This window comes from Protopterus annectens, chromosome 2.part0 (genome assembly GCF_019279795.1).
Source record: "Protopterus annectens isolate FY-2018-M chromosome 2.part0, PAN1.0, whole genome shotgun sequence".
NCBI lineage: Eukaryota > Metazoa > Chordata > Ceratodontiformes > Protopteridae > Protopterus > Protopterus annectens.
In genome coordinates this window covers 7,574,323-7,593,019 of record NC_056728.1, presented here as the reverse complement: position 1 = coordinate 7,593,019, position 18,697 = coordinate 7,574,323, and the positions used below count along the sequence as shown (strand labels likewise).

At 43.3% G+C, this 18,697-nt stretch overlaps 1 protein-coding gene across 2 annotated transcripts in view; it reads left to right on the top strand.

Annotated features, from left to right (window-relative positions):
- Window positions 1–18,697, top strand: part of SLC29A2 (solute carrier family 29 member 2) — a 459,931-nt gene that overhangs the window by 7,506 nt on the left and 433,728 nt on the right. The window contains exon 1 of one of the 2 annotated variants that reach the window (XM_044060479.1): window positions 728–1,059. The exons of the other annotated variant lie outside the window; for it this stretch is intronic. The gene's annotated coding sequence lies outside the window, so the exon portion shown is untranslated. Of the gene's footprint in view, window positions 1–727; window positions 1,060–18,697 lie in introns of those variants that run through there. 2 annotated transcript variants of the gene reach the window in all.

Genomic DNA, 18,697 nt, shown 5'->3' with positions numbered 1-18,697 from the left:
AGGGAATCGGTCCCTTATGCTGCACTACACTGTCAGTACTCATACTTGTCAAAGTGTCCCTCGTTAGGAACGATCATTGTTAAGAACTGTTTTAACTGACATCCATTGGCTACAGTAAATAATACTGAGTTATATTAATGCGTTAAAAATTGAACTTCCTAGGTGAATTTGTTGTTGGTACAAGTTGTTTGTAAGTTCCTAGTTAAATGTTCCTCATTGTGCACATTTGTTCCACCTCACGGGAGGTAGTGTGCCACATTTTCGATTTGGAAGACTCGCAGCTATGTCATTACTTCAAAACTACAAACAAAAACTGTCTTCTGATCTCCAACAACCAAAGATAAATATACCATATTAATTAGGGTTACCACCTGTCCCACTTTGCGAGGGACAGTCTCTGTTTGGGCAGCTCTGTCCTGCAAAAAAATGAAAAAATGGCAAATGTCCTGAGATTTTAGGACAAAAACATTTCCTGTATTTTCTTTAATAGTTGCATAAAACAGTCATTTTATATCTGAAACGTCTAGATGTTACAAGAAACAGAATAAGCAACCAAATGCTACAAGAATAAGCTTTTATTTAGGCAAAAAAGTGAAGTTCTGTGTTTTGTAGTGGCTGTGGTATGGTTTTGCCCTACAAAATCTGACATTTCTACAAAAATGTCCTACTTTGGGCATTTGAAAAGGTGGCAACCCTAATATTAATAGGAAAGTATGACGCGCCTTTTTCCGAATATAAGCGAGGAAATTCGTCATGAATTACAGGACACGTTTTTTATGTGTTTGTTCTCAAAGGCTGGTTACCTGAAGGACCTTATCTTCTTCACCTCATTGTTTCAATTAACCAATATCGATCTGGGCCAGAGATCATCCCCATAATAAAATAAATACTATGGCCTGGAGCAAAGGTCCCTAAAGGGTCTCCACGCTGGAGGTGAAAACCTTTGTGGCCTGAGCCCCCGACTTTCGGTTCACTATTTAGGCGGAATTGCCTTTTTCCTTTGCTACGTGGTTTACGGGGCGTTTTAACTTGGAAAAGATGCACATGGCCATGTAAACGGTGAGTACCTGAAAACATAAATAGATGGCTTGTTCCGATAGGAAAGATAAAATGGGATCGAAGCTGTTTATTTAAAACAGTTACTTGACCGTGCGCTCACCAGTTTTTTTGACTGTGTTGTTTTATCTACATTGTTCCGGGTGCATTGTTAAACATATGGCTGCCGCTTTGTCCGTAGATCAGGAGTCCCCGTTGCTGTGCGTGTGGAGAATGAGTATGTATCTCAGCTGGCCTTATGACCACGTGCGCACCTGACCAGATGTTAGGATACCTTATCCCAACTCAGCTTTCTTATTTGTCAGCTTTTGCACTGATAGCAGCAGCAGCTTTAGTAAAGACGGTCTGACATTTCAATGAACTGTTTGGTGGTCTTGTAAGACAGTCTTTCGCTGCTTTCCGGTTGTGGCATGGCAAATGTACTATAAACTCTTGTATGATTTCTGAGTGAATTGAGAAAGCATTAATGTTGCCATGTAATGCATCATAGCTTCGCTGTTCACTTTTATTCGGCTACCATGTGCTCTGTGAATGTTTTTGTCGAAAAGAAGAGAGACTGATGTTAACGTAGACAAAACCGACTAAGCTTTAATATCGGGGATTTCTGAAATTATCCGTGTGAAGACTCGTATTTCTTAAGAATTTCAAAAGCAAGAAAGTGCAATGTATTTTATGATAAAATTGCTTAGTTTACGATATAGCTTTGCTATATATATGCTATTTTCCTTTAGAAAGTAATAGTAAAATATATGAAGTTTTTTATACAAAAAAAAAAACGTGTATCTAGATGGCAGATTACAGAAGCCTACCTGCTACTGTCAGAATGTGGAGCAGTGCTTTTTTCGTACCTAACAAGAAAAAAGGATACTTTTGACAAATTAATATGTTTCAGTGTTTTTCAGTATTATTTACAGCACGAATATTTTTCCCACGGTGTATTCCAGAATCTGGCCTGCATAGTGGTTGTTAACTGGAACACCAGGCTTAAGTATCTAATTGCAACACGATTAGATACTTTATCTGTTTAAAACTTTCATTTAAAGGCTCACTGCTACTTTTCTGCTGTGAGAAACATTTCTGCAGTTTGTTTCCCACTCCCCCATCCCTATTTGTATGCTGTTCTTATAGCTGGTGGCTTTGCAGTTGCCCGTCCCTACTGTAAATTTGAACTGGGACACTGCTCCCAGTCTAGTGTTATTACCTCACTCTACCTAATACAGGGAGAAAATTTCAGAAGGCCAATCCACTTGGTTTCTGCTCCTCCTTTCTCTCTTTCCACTTAAAAAAAAATTCTAAGCTTGTTTCCTGCCTTTCCTGTGAGTAGTCTGGTCTGGATACAGATTTGCTGTGTCCAGGACTGTTTGTAGGCTTCTGAGCCCCCCCCCCACCCCCCAAGCCTTTCTGTGTTGGAGGGAAGCCTTCTAGCTTAATTTTGTTTCTTAGCACTAGCCAATTTTTTAGTTTTAGCACTCAAGTCTGTTTCTTTGAGCTCAGCACTTGTTCAGAACCCCTAAGCACTAAATAAGCTGCAAATTACTACAGCACTCAACTTTCCTCACTTGTCTAGAGGAAAGCGGTTTCTAGTACGTAACAAATAGGCACCTATCCAGGCATGTCTAAGGGTCAGCTCCCAGTGTTTTTTCTCCTGTCTACCTGATGAATCTGGGCATCTTGGAGCGATGCAGCAATTGCCTCATGTACACAAACAACCCTCTACAACAAGATGTTCTCCCGTTCGATTCTCGGCTGGAGCGCCTTCTGTGTGGAGTGTGAATGTCCTTCCCGCGGTCGAGTGGCGTTCGAAAGACATGCGTAGAATGGGCGTGCCTTCATTGAAAGTTGGGCGTCGAGCTGGCACCTCGGCACCCGTAAAAAAATCTACTGCCAATCATTAGCAGACTGGAGTTCCGCTTTGGCGACCCCTAACTGGGAAAAGCCGAAAGAGGAACAATACAGACAACTCTCTCCTCCTACCACCCAGCACTACAACCTGTGAGGGATGCACTTATATAGCCAAACTGAAAGCAAAGCTTTAATCACCCAAGACTGAACTAGACAGTCAAGAGGAGAAGGTAAACAATTGCACCACACTCATCACATAGTCCCTCAAAACCTACACCACCAAAACACACACATAGAAACACAAAACACACACCTACATTCACGGAGGCTCTCAATAAAAACCTGCCAAAGCGTCAGGGACCTCCAAAGCAGAAACGCAAACTCCACCCCCCCAACACAACCCAAATGGTACATAGCCCACAAACTCAGTGTGCCACTCAAACACAGCCCATATGGCATAACAATGTACCCAACACTCTAATTGTAGGTGACTCTATAGTCAGGCACAATTCTTGTTCTACTCACCAGGCTAAACAAGGAGAAAGTTACTGTCAGCTGCCTGTCAGGTGCCAGGATCCGCCACATAATGCACATGCGTACTCATGTCACTCCACAACAAGTGCCAGTATGACTCTGTCATTGTCCATGTTGCTGTGAATGACCTGAGATGTACCTCCCTGGACTACATGAAAAGGGACATGAAGGAGCTGTCCGATCTTGTAGCCCAGGCAGGTATGACCCTAGCCCCGAGTAGCATCCTGCCATCACCCAGAATGATACCACAGTACAAGGACAAAATGATTGACTTCAACAATTGGCTAAGATTCTGGTGTTATTCTAAGGGGAACCAGTATCTGTCTGCCTGGGATGACATCATCGACAAACCACAATGTTTTGTCAGAGATGGCCTGCACCTGTCGCCCCTGGGATTCCGGATACTGGCTAAGGCTCTAGCCACCCCATTAACTCAAATAGAAGCCAATTATTATGAGATGTCCGCAAGGCAGGAATGTTAGGGAGGCCATTTTATTTCTTTCATAGCATTCACCTAAACCTACAGGACAACAGACAGCATGTCGATATCTGGCCCTTCTGATTCAACATACCCACGTCATAACAGCTTTTTCATTTCACAATTCATCACAATTCCACTGGGCCGCCTTACAATCTGCCAAGGAGCCATTGCCGGGGTGGCAAGTCCTCTGGCAACAATCCCTTGGGGCTGTCTGGCCTGTGGAAGGTCAAGCTGAAGAGTCCTGTGACCTCCTCCCCCCACTTACCTTGGCCTCCCTTACCTTTCCTGTTTTCTGCTTACATGACTGTGACAATCTAGCCTAACCTGTCTATCTTACCTGGAGTAGAAGGCGAAAACCTGAAAAAACCCAGTGGGCAAAAACAGGAAATTCCTTCACGACCCCTAGTGCGATCATCTTTGTAGGCCACCTGGTTCCCTAAGTACCTTACCCGGTCCTAAACTAACTGACAAGTACACCCCTGCTTTTACGAGGGGGTGGGTAGGGTGGGACAAGCTGCCAAGGTAGAGGTTGAAAAGACTGATTTGCTTTATTCCCAGCTTTTTCAACCCTTCCCCTGTACAGCCCAGCCCACCTCAGCCCTCCTACCTATCCTGATCCTGCCTATTCTCCACCTCCCCCCACTGAAACCTGAGTCCGGGCTGACCTGCCTCAGACAAATGAAAGCTTGCTGCGATTGGCTTGCCAGCCATTGCTGTCTGAGATTGGTGCAGCTCTACCTGGTTTTAATAAAGTTTAACGAATCAATATCTTACTTTGCCATTGATGCCAACAGAATGATCTTTTAGATGTTGCTTTACATAAAACATTTAACATAGTGTTCATAATTCATTTAATGATCCATATCAACCTTTGAGCCATATCCAAAAACCAGCTCAGAACATTATCATTCTCTGGTACCGTTGACAATAAATGTATCGACTTTTACAAGTCAGTGTTGCCACAAGCTGCATATTTAATACAAAAAAACACGAGACCTCAAATGGATTAAATGGCTGCAGCTATGTGTTTATTGCCACTAACTCAAATTGAAGCCAATTATTATGATATGTGCGCAAAGCAGGAATGTCAGGGAGGCCATTTTATTTCTTTCATAGCATTCCTCTAAACTTACAGGACAACAGACAGCACGTCAATATTCAGCCCTTCTGATTCAACATACCCACATCATAACAGCTTTTTCATTTCACAATTCATCACAATTCCTCTGGGCCACCTTACAATCTGCCAAGGAGCTATTGCCGGGCTTGTAAGTCCCCTGGCAACAATCCCTTGGGGCTGTCTGGCCTGTGGAAGGCCCAGCTGAAGAGTCCTGTGACCCCCCCCCCCACTTACCTTGGCCTCCCTTACCTTTCCTGTCTCCTGCCACAGAAGGGAGGAATATTCCTCCCTTCTGCCAGCACATGTCAACCTATCCTAAGCGAATGCCCTTCAAAGCTAAACCAGCTTGCAATTCCTTATAAAAAATCCCCAAACCTTCTTCAGATAAATGAACCCCATCCTTATCATACCTATCTGGCCACCAGACCTGAATGCCAGGGTGGGGTATGTACAACCCGTTAATGTACCTTAACACCTTATCCATAGAACTATTAATTCTCCTCATTCTCTCCACAGCTTTAATGGACCTAGCCCCCCTCCATTTCTTTTTCTGTACCACTTCTGACCATCAGATAATAGCTTGTGGCCAGCATTCATGCATGCAATATATCTCTTGTACCATCAAACCAATTAGATCTTTTATTGGAAGTTGACAAATATCATTACCCCCTAGGTGCAATAAAATGGCAGTAGGAGATTTATTGCTTCTTGCAGCTTGCTGTAGTACTGCCCTGAGATGGTGCCACCACATTCCTGATGCACCAAACCAAATTGCTTTGCAAGAAGCTCGTTTTCCTCCTTGGAAGAAGAAGCCCCGCCTGCCCTGGACAAAGCGATGGAGTCTCCAAATGGAAGAATGACCCACTATCCAAATGTATTTCTGATCCAAAGATGTGAGAGCTGAACTATAAAGGACAATAGTTAAAGCCATTTACACCTTACATAGCCTTTATAAGCATTGGACTTCCACCTGCCCATCTTCATAATGTTGGTCTGTGAAGCTCCCATTGCATGTGTAAATGAGGCTGCACCTATTCGAAAGGAATGTAATGTATATTTATCTGAGTCTAGGCTGCTCAACTTGATTGCCTCCTTTAAAACTGTTCTCACCTGATCCTGTGTCAGAGGTTCACCTTGACTGATGACAAAAGAATGGACCACCTGTCCTACCCCAATAGTTGCAGTACTCTACTAGCACTTTAGTCAAGACCCCATTTTAAACCCTTTGGGGTAACCACTCTTACCCGCTAACCTTTGCCTTCTTGATCATTTTTGAATTTAGCCACATAAACCCAAGTGTCTTCTCCCAGCAAATGTACCTGTGCCAGTGGTAAAACTGTCCATTGACCTTTCTTCTTGTGTGGTTGAATAATTTCAGACCATCTAAATGCCCCACAACAAGCCAGCAGAAAGGCAGCCCTAGATAATGCTACCTCATAAGAAGAAAAACAAACATTTGAAACTGCAAGCCACAGTTTACGTAAAACCGCTGGACCTATGGGGTACCTCTTATCAGGCCTCTTGGGTGTTTGTTTCCCCCAGCCCTTAAACATTGTCCGTACCTGAAATGTGTTAGCTAAATCCTTCAGACCCAAAGCCTGATGAAACCAATTCAGAGCTGACAATGTGCTTCTTGCCCTTCCAAAAGTCCATCCTCTTTCTTTCATTACCAAAGTGTAAGTCCTGATTTGGTAAGGTGGAATTGGCCATACTTGTCTCCAGCCTCTGGATAAGCTGGTCTGCAAAAATTGCTGTATGCATTTATTGTACCCTACCCTTGCTCTTCCACTTGGGGCATTCCACATTAGCCACTATTCTCGTCTGCTCTTAAAGCCCATAAATGGTCTGGCACTCGAACCGGAGAAGGTTTCGCATTTGGAGCTAGCAACCGGAAACGGGTCCACTGCAAACGAAAAAGGGAGTCTGCTAATGAGTTATCAATGCCTGGAATGTGTTGTGCCTTCACTGTGACATTTAATGTTAAGCACTTAAAATAAAATATCTCATCATCCTGCCTACTGCTCCATTACCCCCCAGCTAATTATTGACTATATGTACTATGCTATTGTTGTCCAAGCAAAGCTAACCCACTCTATCTTTCATTTGCACACCCCATATTTCCAGTGCAACCACTACTGGGAAAAATTCCATCTCTGCAATTGAAATGTTTAAACCTACTTTTCACATGATTCGGCCATGCCGCACTGAACCACTGATCTTGAAAATAACCCCCAAAGCCAATTCCCCTTGCTGCATTTGTAAACACCTGAAGCAGTAGTGGGCTGTCTCTCTCCTGCCAAATTGTTGTCCCATTGTAATCTAATAATAAACACAGCCACCCTAAATTCTCATTCAAGCCCTTTGAGGCCCTAATCCGGTGGTGTGGCCTTGTGCACCGAGAGCCTTTAGTAGCCAAATGCCTCCTAAATGAATGCCCCACAGGGGTCACTTTGCATGCAAAGTTTATCAGCCCTACTAATTCTTGGTCCTGTGTACCCCTAAAATGGGATATGGCATGCAAAAGTTTATTCTGGGGGGCTGAGAAATGAAACATGCCTTGGCCGCGCAATTTGTCTTCCGGATGCCATGCACTGATGCCTAAATGTACATTGCAATTGATTCCAGTAATGGCTAGGTGAGTTAACTTACCAAAATTAAGTATACATACATATATGTACATACACACATACATACTTATAAACACAAAGGTATATAATATATGCATACAGATACAGAAATATCCATACATATATGTACACATATTAGGCACGCATATATACTATACACACCCACACCATATTCATACCTATATCTATACATATATATTGCAAATTTATAATACATATAAACATATGCATACATATACCCATATATATATATATATATATATATATATATATATATATATATATATACACACACACACACACACACACACACACACACACACACACCTCCGTACTTGTGCACACAAATACATATATATCTATACACATGCATGAATACACACACACACATATATGTGTGTGTGTGTGTATATATATATATAGATAGATATATATACACATATATGTGCGTACACACGCACCCACATGCACTTTTATATAATTGCTCCTTGTATTTAAATATCACATGCAGCATTTGGGTTTGCTTGACTACATATCTGCTACCATACACCTGAAATGTCATTTATTTGTTTTAACCACTTTGTTTCATGCCAACATTTATACATCTGATTGCTAATAAAAAGGTGAGGGAAGGTCATCAGAGTGTATATAGCCCTGACCCATCTTCCTGAATATCTTGAAATAGATATCTGCAGAATAATGCAAAATGATTCAAAGATGCTGACAATCTATCTTAACACGCTGTCACTGAGTAGCAATTTACTACACAACAAGCCAAAGCATATAGCCTGCATGATGACACTGCATAATAACACCATGTAAACTACCACAGCCAACACCCGAAGTGAATTCTCAGGTTTTTGGGTTTTTTTCAATACTCAGAACATGCACAACGTCACAGCATCTGTGGTCCTTAATAACTTTCTAAGTGAGTTTCATTAATGCTTACAAATTTATTTGGTTTTGCCCAAAATTCTTAAACCGAGAAGTAGAAAGGAATGCTGCAACCTCTACCTAATTACAGAGGACCTTCTGGCTATCATAGATGAAGAATTATTATTGTTATCATCATCATCATTATAATCATTGTTATTATCATCATCATTATTATTATTATCAGTATCATCATTGGTGTTAATATTATTTTGGAGTATTATTTTATTATTAAACAGATTGGAGTGTTATTAATAATATTTTATTAGCTTTATTTGATTTATTTATTTTATTTTTATTATTATTAACATCTTCACATGCCTCCAGATTTCTAAGTAATTCTGGGGTACTCGGAATTATCATTTACCTCTTTCTATCGGACTAAGCTTTTTTGTTTGCATTGCTGAATTCTTGCCACCCAACTGATGTGGATATCTAAAGGCAAGACCTTGCATTTGCACATCTATCAACAAACAGTTTTTAGTACTTAATAAATAAGCACCTATTCAGGCATGTCTAAAGGTCAGCTCCTGGTGTTTTCTCCTGTCTACCTGATGAATCTGGGCATCTTGGGACAATGCAGTGATTGCCTCATGTACACAGATAACCCTCTCCTCCTACCACCCAACACTACGACCTGTGAGAGATGCAGTTATATAGCCAAACTGGAAGCAAAGCTCTCTTCACCAAAGACTGGCCTAGACAGTCAAGAGGAGAAGGTAAACACTCGTCACATTGTCCCTCAAAACCGACACCACCAAAACACACACACAGAAGCACAAAACACACACCTACATTCATGGAGGCTCTCAGTACAAATCTGCCCAAACAACAGAGACCTCCAAAGCAGAAATCCAAGCAACCTCCACCCCCACCACAACCCAAATGACACATAGCCCACATACTAAGTGTGCCACTTACCTACAGCCCATAAGGCATAATGTACCCAATACTCTAGTCATAGGTGACTCTATAGTCAGGCACACTGATGTTCCACCCACCAGGCTAAACAAGGAAAAATTACTATCAGCTGCCTGTCAGGTGCCAGGATCCGCCACATAACGCACGCACTCAGGTCACTCTACAACAAGTGCAAATATGACCCTGTCATTGTCCATGTTGGTGTGAATGACATGAGACGTACCTCCCTGGAGTACATAAAGAGAGACATGGAGGAGCTCTCCGATCTTGTAGCCCAGGCAGGTATGACCCTAGCCCTGAGTAGCATCCTGCCATCACCCAGAATGATACCACAATACAAGGAAAAATGATTGACTTTAACAATTGGCTAAGCTTCTGGTGTCCTTCTAAGGGAATCCAGTATCTGTTTGCCAGGGATGACATGATCGACAGACCATGCTGCTTTGCCAGAGATGGCCTGCACCTGTCGCCCTTGGGATTCCGGATACTGACAAAGGCTCTTGCCACCCCTATAGTGCCTTTTTTAGGCAAGGTTCAAATGACAAATTCACCACCGTAACAGGTACAAGCAAGCAAAACCTGAGGGTAATGCTACTCAATGCTAGAAGTCTAAACCTCAGAATGCACTCACTCGAGGCACTCCTTAAAATGGAGAACATTGACATCTGTGCAGTGACAGAGACCTGGTTCAAAGCTCCAGAGAGCACCCCTGCATTACCAGGCTATAATTCATACCACCTTTCGGCCACCAAACCCGGACCGAAACACTAAAGGTGGAGGCGTGTCCATATTCATTAAGGATATCCACACCTCCAAGCTAGTTGCTCAGCATAATGCATCCGAGAGTATCCAAGTTCAACTAACTCTGGGAAAAACGCAATCCAGATTGTAGCTTGCTACAGACCCCCCACCATGCCCCAGGATTCCCACTCCTCTTTTCTTGATACACTGGAAAATATTAAGGGTGATTTCAACTACTCTACCATTAACTGGGAAAACTACTCATGTACCAACTCTTTTGCTCAACGTTTTCTGGAAATCATCAATTCCAACGCCTTGGATCAACTTATCCACACCCCCACCAGGGGAGCAATATCCTAGACCTGGTTATCACCAACATGGGTGACTGGTGTTCCACAGGAGGTCAGCTCCTCGTTGGTCAGGTCCAACCACAAACTAATCACCCTAGATATCCACAGTTATGTTAGGAACCTGGGTGGGAATTCCCTGATATGCTCAGAATTAGTCCAAAATGACAAAAAATACACCGAGCCCACAGACATTGCCAACATCCTAGCTGACAGGTTCAGTGCAAACTTCTCCCCCCTCTCCCCACCAAAAGGACAAATATCTGTCCCAACAGAGTGCTGCCCCCCTGACATCTCAGATGCTCAGGTAAGAGCCGCCCTCTCCAAAGCAAAAAACACAGCATCAATGGGACCAGATGGTGTCCTGGGCTGGCCCTACATGAACTCCAAGAAGAGCTAAACCCAAACATAAAACTAGTGTTCAATGTTAGCCTTACTACAGTATATGTACGCAAAGAGTGGCGACAGCAACAGTGGTCCCTCTCCACAAAGGTGGTGCCTCAACGGATCCTGGAAACTATCGCCCATAAGCCTGACTAGCTTGGTCTGCAAAGCTATGGAAAGGATCATCATGGACCTCATAAATAAAGATATTGGGGACCTACAGACACTGGATCCTACCCAGTTTGGCTTTGTTAAGGGCAGATCCTGCCTCTTAAACCTGGTTGATTTCTTTGAAACAGTCACCAAGGCCATTGACGAGGGAAGGTGGTCCACACAGCCTACCTGGACCTCGCAAAGCCTTCGATACAATACCCCACTGGCATTATAGATAAGCTCACCAGCTTAAATATAAACCCCTATGTCACTAGATGGGTTGCAAACTGGCTCAAGGACAGAACCCACATGGTTAGAATTGCTGGAGCCATGTCAGACTCCAAACCAGTTACAAGTGGCGTCCCACAAGGCTCAGTCCTGGGACCTCTCTTGTTCGGTATATATTTCTCGGTACAGGCCAACACAGAAGGACTGTGGCTGACCAAGTTCGCAGATGACTGCAAACTGGGTGCCATAATCAACTCTCCAGCCGACACAAGCATCCTCCAAAAGGGCCTCATAGAAACAGACAACTGGTGCCAGAGCCATGGCCTCAAGCTAAACGCCAAAAGTGTATAGTCATCCCTTTGGCAAAACAGTGCCACAAATTACCACATAGGTGGTAATCTATTAAGTACAGAAGAAGTCATTAGGGACCTGGGGACCCAAGTTGATAGCAATCTCTCATTTGACAACCACGTGGCCAAAGTGGTTAGAAAAACATTTTATATAGCCCACCTAATCATGAAGGGATTCACATCTAGATCAGGGAGGTCATCGCACTCTTTACTCATCCCTCATCAGGCCCATAATTGAGTACAATGCCCCTTTGGGATGTACCTTACCAGACACCTGCAGCAACTGGAAAGACCCCAAAAGTACCTCACCAAGAGGATCAAAGGGCTCAAACAAATGCCATATGCTGCCCGGTTAAAGAAACTCCAGCTCTACTCAGTGGCATACCGCCTGCTCAGAGGCGATCTGTGCCTGACGATAAAGCCATGTCCAACCCAGAATTAATGGACATGCTGCACCTCAGAAAATCCAAATCCCATCGAGCTACGCCGAGAGACTTGAACCTCAGCACTGAAATAAATAGGACATGCTGGAGGGACAGATTCATAACCCAGAGGCTCCCTTCACTCTGGAATAAAATCCCAGTCCAGGTTAGGCAGAGTCCCACATTGACTCTCTTCAAGAGGAATCTTGATGAGTGGATGGGAGATCGTAGGTTTACCCCGGCTATCACTTCTGTGTCACTGTTAGACAGAGGCACAGTATACTAACCTCAAAAAACACATAGCAAAATTAATTTAAAATGGGTGGCGAAAGCCAAACATACTCTGGCTAGGCTTATAAATGCCCTAGGGCAGATAGCCTAGTATGAACCTATGAACATCCCGCTCCCATCCCCATTAGGAAAACAAGCGTAAAAATTTCTTCAAAGCCAACTTTACGCTTCATAAGACAGAAGTGGCAAACTTCACGACACCCATGCAGATGGACAATAGAAGTACGACTGCTGAATCCTACACAAATGCACTTTATAAGCACTTACACAGGTGCATGGATCTTGCTATCCCTAATAGAACCAAGATGCTATCCTCCAAAAAAAGGAAGCCAATCTGGTGGTCTTCTGCCATAAACAAACTCTACAACAGAAGAAAGAAACTGTTGCAAAAAAGAGTAAAATCCCACGATTGGAGGAGCTCCCTGGTCAGCCTTAGTAAGAAGCTGAGATCCGTCATAAAATCCTCCAAAGCTAGTTACAAAAGCAAAATTGCCACTGATTCTGAAGACAACCACAAAGCATTCTATAGCTATGTCAAGAATCTCAATGGCAACACTCAAATCTGCTCTGAGTTACAGCACAATGACACTAAATATTACAGAACTAACTGATATTGCCAACATCCTGGCAGATAGGTTCAGTGCTAACTTTACCCCCCTCTCACACCCTAAAGGGCCCATCTTTATACCGGAAGAATGCAAAGTTCCTGTAATCACGGCTGCACAGGTAAAAGCTTCACTCTCCAAAGCCAAGAACACAGCATCCATGTGACCTGACAACATCCCAGGCTGCCTTCTACATGAACTACAGAATGAACTGATGCCCCACCTAAGTACCATGTTAAATCATAGCCTCACCACAGGCTTTGTGCCTATTGAATGGCGCACTGCGACAGTTATCCCACTCCACAGAGGGGGGGGGCACAACAGACCCCGGGAACTACCACCCCATTAGCCTGACGAGCCTGGTCTGCAAGGCCATGGAACGTATCATCATGGAACTCAAACAAAGACATTGGAGATCTCCAAACTCTGGACCCCACACAGTTTGCGTTTGTAAAAGGCAGATCATGTCTCTTAAACCTGATAGACTTCTTTGAAGTAGTCACCAAAGCCATAGATGAGGGTAAAGTGGTTCACACAGCCTATCTAGATCTCGCCAAGGCGTTCAACACCATCCCCCACTCTGGAATTATAGATAAACTCACTAAACTGTATAAATCCCTATGTTACAAGATGAGTTGCCAACTGGCTTACTCACAGAACCCACACTGTGAAAGTAGCAGACTCCAAATCAGACTTCAGACCAGTGACAAGTGGAGTACCACAGGGTTTAGTCCTGGGTCCTCTCCTGTTTGGTATCTACTTCTCTGAAGTACAGGCTAACACAGAAGGTCTTTGGCTGACTAAATTCGCAGATGACTGCAAACTAGGAGCCATAATCGAAACTCCTAACGATGTGGACATCCTGCAAAAGGGCCTCACTGAGACAGATGCCTGGTGTCAAAGCCATGGTCTCAAGCTCAATGCCAAAAAGTGCATTGTCATCCCCTTTGGTAAAAACTCTGTACCCATGAACTACCACATAGGCGGTAGTCTACTTAACACCGAAAGTGTGATAAGAGACCTTGGGACACAGGTGGACAGTAGTCTCTCCTTTGTTAATCACATCGCCACAGTGGTCAGGAAATCACAAAAGGTTTCTCATCCAGAAAAAAGAGGTCATTGTTCTCCTCTACTCATCACTCATTAGACCCATTATAGAGTACAACACCCCTTTTGGTATGTACTTCACAAGACATCTAGAACAACTGGAAAGGCCGCAAAAATACCTCACAAAGAGGATTACTGGCCTCAAACAGATGCCTTATGCAGACCGTCTCAAAAAACTCAAGCTTTACTCTGTCGCATATCGCCTACTCAGAGGCGATCTCTGCCTAACATACAAAGCTATGTCAAACCCAGAGCTGTTGGACATGCTCCTTTTAAAGAAATCCCTCTGAGTTACACGCTCTAGGGGCCTAAACCTTGTCACCACAATAAACAGAACATGCTGGAGGGATAGATTCCTGTCCCAGGGACTTCCCATACTCTGGAACAGACTACCTATTTATGTCAAACAGAACTCCTCATTAGCACTCTTCAAGAAAAATATTGACGATTGGATGGGTAATAGGAAATTCACCCCGGGGATCACTTCTGTGGTTCTGCTTGACAGGGGCACAGGAAAATAATTTTCTTGGGTGGCGAAAGCCAGGGTACCTTTTTGGCTAGGCTTGTATAGGCCCTAGTGCCAATAGCCTAGTATTTACCTATGAACCTATCAACTTACAAAAATATGTGATAAAGTGACTGTAAGGAAGTTTTGCAAGTCAAGGGCCTTTACAGTGCCCCAAAATTACAAAGGTTTTACTAAGGCTTTAAAGCATTCTTCCCAAGAAGTGTAAGTAGAATGCCATAAAACTTCCTACTCTCTCCCTTTGTAAGTGCATAGTGTTATCTGGTGTGTTTAAAACCTAATTACACTGCAGGAAGTGGAGCGGTGAAAAAAACCTTCTGCTTGCAGCACTTATAAGCTAGCTTTTCTTCTCTTGAAACTTTACAGCCATGGGTTAAGATCTTAGCTTGAATTAGAAGCTAAAATGAAACTTTTGCCCATTTACAAATAATCCTGCTTTCTCAAACAGGAAAATGCTTTAAATATATTTTCTGTTCCACCATGTCCATTTGCAGTGATAACTAAAAAACTAACTACATATTAGCAACAAATCAAAGCTTTGACCTCATATGAAATATTTTTAGCCTTTCCTGAAGAAATTCTGTGCACTGACCCATTACCTCCCCCCACCTTTCTGCTCTTCTTTTCTACTTTCTTAAAGAACGTAACACCACTAAAACTGAAATGGTTACAATATTCTGCTACTTAGCCACAGAATCCCAGCCAACCAACTGCTCTTTACTCCACCAAGGTTTAGTAATGTATTAGCAGTTAAAATAAACAATAAATAAATCTACAGGGTTATCAAAAGAGTAAGCAGGGGCTTTGCTGTCCTGAACAAAAGACTTTTCACTTTTTGCCAAACCTTTCTATCCACAATTACCCAATGTACTCATTTACAACCTGCAGATTGCTGTAAATTCCATAAGACTTAGATTAACTGTAATGACCCACTCCGCTGAATTATGTAGTATTATTATTTTTATTACTAATTTCATTTCATTTGCTAAGAAATTAACCAGACAATTTATTTGCATTAAGCACGTTAGCAAACCAAACATGATTTATGTTGTATTAAACATACAAGCAGGCCCAAACTCCGTAGCCTTTGTCATGTGATTCTTCACTGACCCCAGCCATCTAATTAATTGCAGGCGACTATTATTGTTTGCTAGATTGCTAAGAAAAACAATTTCAGCTATTCCTAAAACCTTTAGCATCGCATCCTTAAACCCCAGGCCACACTTAGGCGTGTGTGCCTTTGTTTTATGCCTTAAGTGAGCCTTAATCCCATAGTAAACCCTACTTGAAGCATTCATTTAAACCTATTCTGTCATTTCAATTTAGTCTGAAACCTTCAAGTACATATTTTACCCTCTGTCCTATTTGTAACCTAATCTCCAGGCATTTCAAAAATCTAAATGATTTGAGTTACAAAATTACACAAACTAAAGTCATTACATCAAATAGTAACTTAAGCAATCTGTCTACATGTTCTTAAACCAAAGTGTCTTTAAACATCAACAATAACATAACTAGCCTTTTCTCTGATACAAAATTGTTGTCCCGTATAACTAAAATTGTTTAAGGCAAACTGCTCTTGAGTGCCCTCAACTATTTCTGTTCCTCTCCAAATGCTCTGCCTTGTGGCTACTTTCCAGCCTCAGCTCCCCAGGCCCTGCCATGTGGCTACCTATAGGCCTCAGTTCACAGGCCTGGTCCCAAGTGGCTACCTGCAGACTTCAGTTTCCAGACCTTGCCATGTGGCTAACTGCAGGCCTCAGTTCCCAGGTCCTGCCATGTGGCTAATTGCATGCCTCAGTTCCTAGGCCCTGCCGTGTGGTTAATTGCATGTCTCAGTTCCTAGTCCCTGCCCTGTGGCTAACTGCAGGCCTCAGCTCACAGGTCCTGCCATGTGACTAACTGTAGGCCTCAGCTGCTAGCAACCAAGCCTTAACCATATCACCCCCCCCCCCCGTGTATAATTTTTTTTTTTTTAACTTGTACAACACTTCCTGTGACTCATGTATAACCCCAGGCCTTCCAAGGGGCATGTGCCCTCGTTATTTCTCTTTTTTAACTATGCTTTACTTCAGTCAGTGCAAATCCTTGGTTAAGGGCTTACAAAACCCTTATGGTGTGCTAACTTTCACTTGATACCTTACAAGTACAACCTTAATTTCTACCCTTGCTTGTATCATCGAAATATAGGCCTGCAAAACAAAATACAATTATAAGACACCAAATCAATGCAACATTACTCCCACTTAGGTTCATAGGTTTATACTAGGCTATCTGCCCTAAGGCATTTATAAGGCTAGCCCAAATTTTTGTGGCTTACGCCACCCCTTATATGAAAAAATACTGTGCCCATTAGTTTGTTGTGCCTCTGTCCAGCAGTGACACAGAGATGATTCCCGGGATAAACCTACGATCTCCCATCCACAGGTCAAGATTTCTCTTGAACAGAGCCAGCGAGGTGCTGTGCCTCACATGGATTGGGATTTTATTCCACAGCATAGGGAGTCTCTGAGTGATAAATCTATCCCTCCAGCACGTCCTATTTATATCCGTGCTAAGGTTTAAGTCGCTTGCTCTAGTGGTTTTGGTGGATTTGGATTTTTTGAGATGAAGCATGTCCATTAATTCCGGGTTGGACATGGCCTTGTATGTCAGGCACATGTCACCTCTGAGCAGACGGTATGCAACTGAATAGAGCTGGAGTTTCTTCAATCTTGCAGCATATGACAGATTTTGGAGTCCCTTTATCCTTTTGGTGAGGAACTTTTGGGGTCTCTCCAATTGCTGCAGATGTCGGGTGAGATACATCCCGAATGGGGCATTGTACTCGATCATTGGTCTGATAAGTGAAGAGTACAGGGGAACAATGACCTCACTAGATCTGGATGTGAATCCTTCATGATCAGATGGGCAATGTAGAAGGTCTTTCTAACCACTTTAGCAACGTGAGTGTCAAAAGAAAGGCCACTGTCAACCTGGGTCCCCAGGTCCCTGATAACCTCTTCTGTGCTTAGTGGATTGCCACCTATATGGTAGCTTGGGGTTACCTTGTTTTTCCCGAAGGGTATGACTATACATTTTTTGGCGTTTAACTTCAGGCCATGGCTCTGGCACCAGCTATCTGTTTCCGTGAGTCCCTTCTGACGGATATCCGTGTCCGATGCACTTTCCACTATGGCGCCCAGTTTGCAGTCGTCTGCAAACGTTGTCAGCCAAAGTCCTCCCATGTTGGCCTGTACTTCTGAGAAGTAGATGCCGAACAATAGGGGGCCAAAGACCGAGCCCTGTGGGACACCACTTGTGACCGGCTTGGAGTCTGACATAGCGCCAGCAACTCTAACCCTGTGGGTTCTGTCCTTAAGCCAGTTTGCAACCCATCTTGTGACATATGGGTTTACATTTAAGCTGGTAAGTTTTTCTACAATACCCGAGTGGGGTATTGTGTCGAAGGCCTTTGCAAGGTCAAGGTAGGCTGTATGGACTGCCTTTCCCTCATCAATGGCCTTGGTGACTGTTTTGAAGAAGTCGACCAAGTTCAAAAGGCATGATTTGCCCTTGACGAAGCCAAACTGGGTCGGGTCCAATGTCTGCAAGTCCCCTATATCTTTGTTTATGAGCTCCATTATGATCCTCTCCATAGCTTTGCAGACTAGACTTGTTAAGCTTATGGGGCGGTAATTACCAGGGTCCGTAGAGGCACCGCCTTTGTGGAGTGGGACCACAGTTGCCGTACGCCACTCCTTGGGCACGTATCCTGTGGTAAGGCTGAGATTAAACAGCTGCCTTATGTGCGGGTTTAATTCCTCTTTTAGCTCGTGTAGCACACAGCCGACACCATCCGGTCCCATTGATGCTGTGTTTTTAGCTTTAGAGAGAGCAGCTTTCACCTGCACATTTGAGATGTCTGGGAGGCTACACTCTGCTGGGATAGTTATCTCTCCTTTAGGGGGGGAGAGAGGGGTGAAGTTTGCACTGAACCTGTCTGCCAGTATGTTGGCAATGTCTGTGGGTTCAGTGATTTTTGTATGA